The sequence below is a fragment of the Myotis myotis genome, unplaced genomic scaffold (assembly GCF_014108235.1).
Source record: "Myotis myotis isolate mMyoMyo1 unplaced genomic scaffold, mMyoMyo1.p scaffold_m19_p_9, whole genome shotgun sequence".
In the NCBI taxonomy this organism is placed as follows: Eukaryota; Metazoa; Chordata; class Mammalia; order Chiroptera; family Vespertilionidae; genus Myotis; species Myotis myotis.
Window position 1 is genome coordinate 56,130,678 of NW_023416401.1, and position 8,508 is coordinate 56,139,185.

Consider the following 8,508-nt stretch of genomic DNA (forward strand, 5'->3'; position numbering starts at 1 on the left):
GGCCTTCACAGATTTCTCCTCAGGCCCCCAGAGCCCTGAAACGTGGACCAACTCAAACATTTTTCAGTGAGTTTTAGTTCCATGTTGGTATATCTGTCCCCCTTGCCATTCTATATGACGTTCTCAGGGACAGAGACTCTTAAATCAGTGGTTCTCAACCTCCCTAATGGCGCGACCCTTTAATACAGTTCCTCATGTTGTGGTGAACCCCAATTTCATTGTTGGGGTTGAACATAATTAAAGCGTAGTGATTAATCACAAAAACAATATGTAATTATATATGTGTTTTCTGATGGTCTTGGGCGACCCCTGTGAAAGGGTCGTTCGACCCCCAAAGGGGTCGCGACCCACAGGTTGAGAACCGCTGTCTTAAATAGACATTAATAAATACTGAATTGGTAAATCAAAGTATTTGAACTCAGCTCTCATAAAACCAGTGCCGTCCAAAAGAAATGTAACATAAGCCACATTAAAAAGAGTAAAGAGCCCTGCCAGCGTGGCCCAATGGTTGAGCATCGGCCTATGAACCAGGAGGTCATGGTTTGATTGCCGGGCTGGGCACAGGCCCAAGTTGTGGGCTCAATCCCCAGTATGGGACGGGCATCAGTGATTCTCTCTCATCATTGATGTTTCTATCTCTCCCTCTCCCTTCCTCTCTGAAAGCAATAAAAATATACTTAAAAAATAGACACAGGTGAAATACACTTTATCTAATATGTCCAAAATATTGTTACTTCATCACGTAACCAATATAAAATTCATTAGTGAGACACTTTACATTCTTATTTTCACACACTGTCTTTGAAATGTGGTGCAGAGTTCACACTGACAGCTGTCTCCGTTCAGATTGGCTGCGTTTCAAGCCTCCATGGCCACAGGTGGCTACTGGCTACCATAGTGGATGGGTGGATGGTGCCATGTCAGACTGTGACTCCAGGAGTGTGGGGACTTGGTCATTCACCTCATTCCCCACTAATGTTTGTTGGCTGACTAGATGATAGAAGACAGTCTCTGGTCCTCAGGGGACCCCTGTTGAAAGACATGACGTGCTCCTAACAATAAATCCAAAAAAATGAATCCCATTATCCAGGTGCTGAATCCTTCTGTTCCTTGCACACTACACCCTGGCTCTGGCCTGGACTGCTGAGCATTTTACCAGTTACTAACTTACTGGAAACAGAAACCACTAGCCACTTCAGGCAGAGAGCGAGTTCTTTGGGGAAACTGATGGCAGAGGCATCTGAAAGGCGTAAGAGCACAGAGAGGAGTGTCACCCAGAAATCGGGAAGGAGCTGTCACCTGGACGGAGCCCAGGAGCCCGTCAGTCCGCACCACCTCGCTGCTGGAGGGGTTGTCACTGCGGCCCTGGTACCGACAGAACTGCTGGGGTCTACAAAGCCTGCCCAAGTCCTCCTGCCTTCTCCCCACTGCAGAACCTATGCAGAAACTAGTTGGCCAGGGACTCTGGAAAGTATTATTTCCAGGCTCCAGCCCCCTGAAAACAGAGATGGCTAGGCAACTGGGGATGGAGGAGGGGATGGAGTTGAGTAGCTGATACTTACCGCTGCTTCCTCTGAGAAGAACACCCTCCCATGATCTCCACTTTGGAATTCTTACTCCGTCTTCAAAACCCTCCTCCTCTGTGAAGCCTTCCTGGACTGCAGCCAGCGCTTCAACCTCTGGCTCCCCTCAGCACATTGTAAAAGTCCATTGCCACACTCCGCAGCCTGTTAGAACAGCTGTGTGTGTACGCCCTATATTCTGGAGCACCCTGAAGGCAGGATAGGGCTCACACCCCTGAAAGGGGGCCACCAAGTGGACTCAGGACTGCCAACTCTGGCTCCCAGCTCTGACTGCCCACCCCCAACAAGGCAGGCCTGCCAATGCTAGACAGATTCAGAGGCCTCTCCTGAGCAGCCCCTAAGCCTGCTCCACCCCGGGAGCCCACTAGCCAGGAGCCCAGGAAGGAGAATGGCCCTGCTGGTCGACAGAGAAAATGAACCTGAGATCCTGCTCGCCAAGCCAGATGTGAGGGCCGAGTCTGGGCCCTACAGTACAGTCTGTACGTGCACTGCCACAGGGCAGCTCAGTGCTGCTGGGCCCCCTCCAAGCTCAGCTCACAGCCCTGGCATCAGGCGCCTGGGCTCTGGAGTCAAACAGACACAGAATCAAAGCCTGGTTATGCCACGGATTCACAGCACGGCTTCAGGCAGGTTCTCAGCCTCTCTGTGCCTCCTGGTCCTCCTCTGTTGAGTGAGGATGAGATGGTGTCTGCTTTCATGGCCAACATGCAGGTCCAGGAAAGTGGTACACGGAAAACAGAGCTGCCCCTGGCACATTGCAACCCTAATACCCACCTTTTCTCAGGGTCAGGAACCGTCATGTGCACGAGTCACTTACTTCTCAAACAGCCGAGTCATGTTTCCCCCCAGTTTTATAGCTCTCACTGCAGAGCTGGATTTGAACCCAGACTGCCTCCCGTCCCCAGAACACAGCCGAGCCCAGAGGAGGCCCAATTTCCACTGAGTTCTCCTTCCCAACACGTGGGCAGAGGCCTCCACATAGCCCTGGTGGCCATCGTGGTGTCTGATTGGGGCCAACTTCCCACCCCCAGAGTTCCTCTCCTCTCCAGCTGCTCTTGTTTGCCTAGGATGCCTGCCAGCTCACCCCTTGGCCTCAAGCCAAGTCCAGAATAACAGAATGTTGATAGAATCTAATAAGGAGCAGCTGAGAGTAAAGGGCCAGGCAGCAGCCCCCTGGAGGCATGTGCACCGTGAGGCCGGGACTGGGTCAGCACGCTCTCCTCGCCTCCCTGCTTCCCTGCCCCACAGGCCCGGGGACAGACGCAGAAACACACAACTGGGCAACTGTGAAGCCCTGTGTTCTGTTTTAAGAGCCGAAATCCAAAGGGACCCATTAAAAGCAGAAAAGATGTAAAAAAAAAATGATGATGCATCATCCCTAGCCTTGACTCAGTGGATAGAGTGTCCACCTGCAGACTGAAGGGTCCCAGGTTTGATTCCAGTCAAGGGCATGTACTTTGGTCTCAGGCTCGATCCCCAGCCCTGGTCGGGGTGCAGAAGCAGGAGGCAACCAATTGATGTGTCTCTCTCACATCGATGTTTCTCTCTCTGTCTCTCCCCCTCCTTTCCACTCTCTCTAAAAATCAATGGAAAAATATCCTGGGGTGAGGATTAACAACAACAACAACAAAAAATGATGGCGTATCAGCCTTGAGCACACAGGATCTGTAATGACACGCAGCACCGTGCCTCTCACAGACCTCAACAGACACAAAAGACTATTATCAACAGAGTTCCGCTCACATGCAGTCCATGAGCAGGCGGAACTCATCTGTGTGTGAGAAGTCGGGCCATGTTTTCCCTGGCGGCGGGGAGGCAGGAATGGGATGGTTTGATTTTCTTCATCTGGGTGCTGGGTAAACAGGCACTCAGCCTGTGAAAATGTGCCAACCGTATTGTTATATAATGGTCCTCTCTTTGTATGTCTGGTCTACTTCCATAAAGTTTCAAAACATTTGGTTTTCGGAGGTTCTAAACTTAAGTCCAGACGGGGGATGGAGGAGAGGGGCTCAGCTGCAGAGTTCTCTCCATTCTTCTTCTGGGAGAGGGATCCCAGTAGGTACACCTCCAGGGATACTGTGAGGCTTAAACAAGATGTTACCATGTGAACATGAGACCGCAGGGCTAGGGATTGTGCGTCTCATTTGCTGTGAACAGCGTGAGGCACATCCGTCAGCAATGAACACGTTGAATGAGTGAACATAAAGCTGGGCTTTTGTCATCTCAGCCAGTCTTCAGAACAGGCCATAGAGAGGCTCATCCCATTTCCCTACTGGGGAAACGAAGGTGCAGAGATGTCAGGCAGCTCACTCGACGTCACCCAGCAAGCCAATGGTGGAGCAGGAATTTAGAATCCGTTGACCCTCTCAACCACAGCATCTCACAGAAAGACCTGGAAAGTGGAAGGGAGGACTTGACCCCCAGACCCCGGGCAATGGACATGGCAAGTCTTTCCCCATCAGCACCCCAGGGTCTGAGAAAGCCAGACTAGAGGCTGGGCTCATGAACAGTTACCGCATGACCCAGCAATTCCACTCTAGGTATACACCCAGCAGGAATGAAACCATGTGACCACACAAAAATGTGTACAGGAATGTTCATAGCAGCATTATTCATAGTAGCCAAAAAGTCCATCAACTGATGAATGTATAAATAAAATGTAGTATATCCCATAAAACAAAATATTCAGCAATAACAATGAGTGAAGTACCAGTACACGCTACAATATGGATGAACCTTGAAAACATACTCAATGAAAGAAGCCAGTCACAAAAGACCCCATGTTGCATAATTTCATTTATATGAAATGTCCCAAAGAGGCAAATCTATATATATAAAAGGCTAACATGCAAAGTGTCCCTTCGGGAGTTCAACTGGGAGACCTGGAGTTCGCTCACTCGCTATGATGTGCGCTGACCACCAGAGGCTGGGAATGAAGGAAGGTCCCAGCAGGCAGCTGGAAGGCCCCGATCGGCCCTGATCGCCAGCCAGGCCTAGGGACCCTGCCGGTGCGTGAATTTTGTGCACTGGGCCTCTAGTATATAGAGAAGAGAGTAGATTGGTGATTGCCTGGGGCTGGAGGGATTGAGGGACTGGGAGTGGGTAATGGCTTAGGGTATGGGTTTTTTGGTGTTTTTTTTTGGGGGGGTGGGTGGGTAATAGCATTAAAGCAGTTGGCCAGTGTGAGGTGAGATGTGCCAGGAGAGACCAGGGCTCAGGGCAATGGGACCAGCACGGCAGTCATGAACAGGGTGCCAGGCATCACCTGCACTAACTTGCTGGGCCCTCACAACATACTGTGAGCAGGAGCTGGCATTGCCTCCTCCACCCCGCAGGGAGGAAGCTGAGGCCCAGAGAGGTTACATGACATATCCAAGGTCACACAGCCAGAAAATAGTGGAGCCAGGACACCAACCAGGCAGGCTGGCTCCACAGCGTTTGCTCCTCGCCTCCTGCTCTGTTGTCCTCTGTCACGTGACGTGGGTTTATGAAATTAGAGGGTCTTTGATAAGGAAGTCAGAGAAGGCCTCTTTGAGAAGCTAATGAGAAAGCTGATCCCTTAAGGAAGAGGAGTGAGGCCAGGAAAGTGGGGTGGGTGGGGAGCAGAGGTGGCGAGGGCCAGGCAGAGGCCATTTCCCACGAAGCCGATGACGTGGAGCTCTGGGACCCTCACTTGCACAGCCGGCCACAAAGGAGGGTCTGAGGCAGCTGCTGCGGCTCCAGGCAGGACCGGAGCCAGGTCGCTATCAGGAAGCATTTCCATGTAAGCGCTTCTGGGAGATCTCAGAAGAAAGGAATCTGAAGCTTGAAAATCCCCGGCAATTTGCTGTGATTTCTTTTCACATTCTTAATAAATATTCACTTTTTAAAAATATATACATATATTTTATTGATTTTTTTACAGAGAGGAAGGGAGAGGGATAGAGAATTAGAAACACTGATGAGAGAAAAACATCGATCAGCTGCCTCCTGCACACCCCCTACTGGGGATGTGCCTACAACCAAGGTATATGCCCTTGACTGGAATCGAACCCAGGACTCTTCAGTCCGTAGGCCGACGCTCTATCCACAGAGCCAAATATTCACTTTTGTACCCAATTTTATATTCATCATTTTATATCCTTTTTCTTAAAGATGGTGCCCCCAAATTAAAATGAAAACCATGGTGTTTTAATGGCAATCATGAGCCAGGGTGCCAAGCGTCCTCCCACCAGAGTGGGTAAAATAAAGAGCCCACACACAGTTTCAGTGGAGACATGGACCCAGGGACTGTCAGGAGAAGAGGGGGATGGAAGGACCACCTTGGAAAGCTATCCGCAGGATCTTCTCCAGCAGACGAACGTTCATTTCCTACGAGGCTGCAATTCCTCCCGTGATGTTTACCCAACAGAAATGTCGAGTCTGTGTGTCCATTGAAAACATGTGCAAGAATGTCCATAGCAGCTTTTTCTTACAATATCCCAGAGTTGAAAACAACCTGAACGTCCAAAGCTGGCAGAATGGTATGTACATTGCAGTGTAGTCATTCAACATAACAGTATAAGAAGGAGACAGGACAAGCTGCAGCTACGTGCACGATTACTGGAATCTCACAAACACGTTCCACAGAAGATGCCAGACAGGGGTGCACACTGAATGGTTTTGTTTCTCTGAAGTTCACCGCCAGGAAAAACTCCTCTATGATGTGAGAAGTCAGTGGTTACCGTCAGGGGTCGGGTAGCAACCGGAAGGGGAGCCAGGGGAGCAGCTGGCGCCTGGTAATGGTCTGATTCTTGAGCTGGGGTGCTGGTTCGCACGGCGTGTTCAGTTTGGGGAATTCATAGAGGTGTACGCTTACGGTGTGAGCCTTTTCTATATGCATGTTATACCTTAATGCGAATTTCCTCGATGTTATAAGCTTCAAGCCCCTGAAAACCTTGACGTTCCCCACCCCCACCCTTTAAAGATGTTTATAAGAGCCTAACTGATGACACACGCTGAGGAGCAAGATCTCACATGCTCTCCAACCTGTCCTTGGGGTCAGAGCGGGATTTGGGTTTTATTCTTGTGAAGAGGTTTCCGCTGGAGGGAAGTGAGTGAAAAGTGATATGAGGGAGTAGCGGGGTGAAAGTGGGGACTTGGGCGTGGCTATGGAGAGCCCCAGTGAGCAGAAGGGCAGAGAAGATTTCCTGGGTGGGATCTCAAGGGCAAGGCAGGCATAGAGGAGGTAGGGGTGGGTGGAGAGGGTTGATTGGGCAACGATGGGGAACTGGAATAAGATAAGGGCAACTCGTGTGGGGGCCTAGAGGGTAGAGGGAGGTGTGGTCTCTGATTATTCCACAGCCAGTCGGTCACCCTGGCACCACCAGGCCCGGCTCCACCTGGAAGCCAACGCTCCCTTGGCCAACTCCCCCTTCATTCCTTCTCAGGGCTGGCCGGCCTCTCATGGAAACGCTAAGGGGCTCCCAGTCAGAGCTTGGCAGCCACCCAGATCTTTACAGCCTAGCATTTTGTCTCCCCCGGTCATGAACCTGGTTTTTCTTTTCCTCCTTTCCTGTTTTATTGACCCAAGCCTTTGCAGCGGACTTCAAGCTTGACGATGTTGTATCTTGTGTCACTGAGAGCCCGGTAGCCTTCGTGAAGTGGGTGTACTAGCCCGTTGTACAAATGAGGAGAGTGAGACCTGACCCAGTGAAGTGACTTGGGGCCAAGACTACCCACCCAATGAGAGGCAGAGCTAGATTTTAACAATAATAACGACAGCGGCAGACATGATTGAGCAACAAGTGGTGCCAGGTGCGGTGCTCAGCATTGTGCACCCATCCCGCTGCCCATTCAGCCCTCACAACGACCCAGTGGGAAAAGTTGCAATTCTTATCAGCCCCTTAAAAAAATTTTGTATTGAAGTCTTACATACGTATGCATAAAAGTGTACAGATTATAACAACCTGGAGCGTTTCCACAAACTGAACCCACCCGTGTGGGGAAAAAAAAAATAGAGCAATTGATACAGCACCCAAAGCACAAGTGATAAAAGAGAAGACTGATAAAGTGGACTTCATAAACATTTAAAACTTTTGTATTTCAAAGAACACCATTAAAAATATTGCTAGAAATAAGAAGGGCACTGTATAGAGTAAATGTTTTCATTTACCAGAACATATAACTATTTTAATCTTCTGTAACCTAATGACATAGGTTCAAAATGTGCAAAACAAAAAATTGATAGAGCTCTAAGGAGAGATACACAAATTCAAATCATTATGGAAGGTTCACTACATCTCTCTCAGTATTTGACAGAACATGAAGACAAAAAGTCAGTATGGATATAGAAGATGTATTTACTGGCTAAGTTATACTGCAGTAACATAAAGATCCAAAGTCTTGGTGGCTTAATACCCCACAGGTTCATATTTCACACGGAGTCCAGTGGAATCAGGCAATTGCCAGGGCTATTCTCCTCCATGCAGTGACCCAGGGATCCAGGCTCTCCCATCACGTGTTTCTGCCAATTTATCCTGTGGTTTCCACAGATGCTTCTCAAGAAGAGAAAGTGGGAAGATAGCACGAGCTTTAAATGCCTCGGCCCAGAAGTTACATGTCTCACTTCTATTCACATCTCTTTTTATATATGTATATATTTTGTTGATTTTAGAGAAAGAGGAAAGGAGAGAGATTGCATACATTGGTTGATTCTTGTATGTGCCCCAACTGAGAATTTAATCCACAACCTTGGCATATCAGGATGATGCTCTAACCAACTAAGCTATTCAGCCAGGGCCCATTTACATCTCTTAAGCTAGAACTGGTCACATGGTCTCTCCTAGCTCCAAGGGTACTGAGAAATGTAGTTTGCCAATGTCCCTAGAAAAGAAAGAGAACCAGGTAGGAGTGAGCATTTGCAGACTCTATTCACTGGATTTCAACAAAACAATGAACAAGCTTG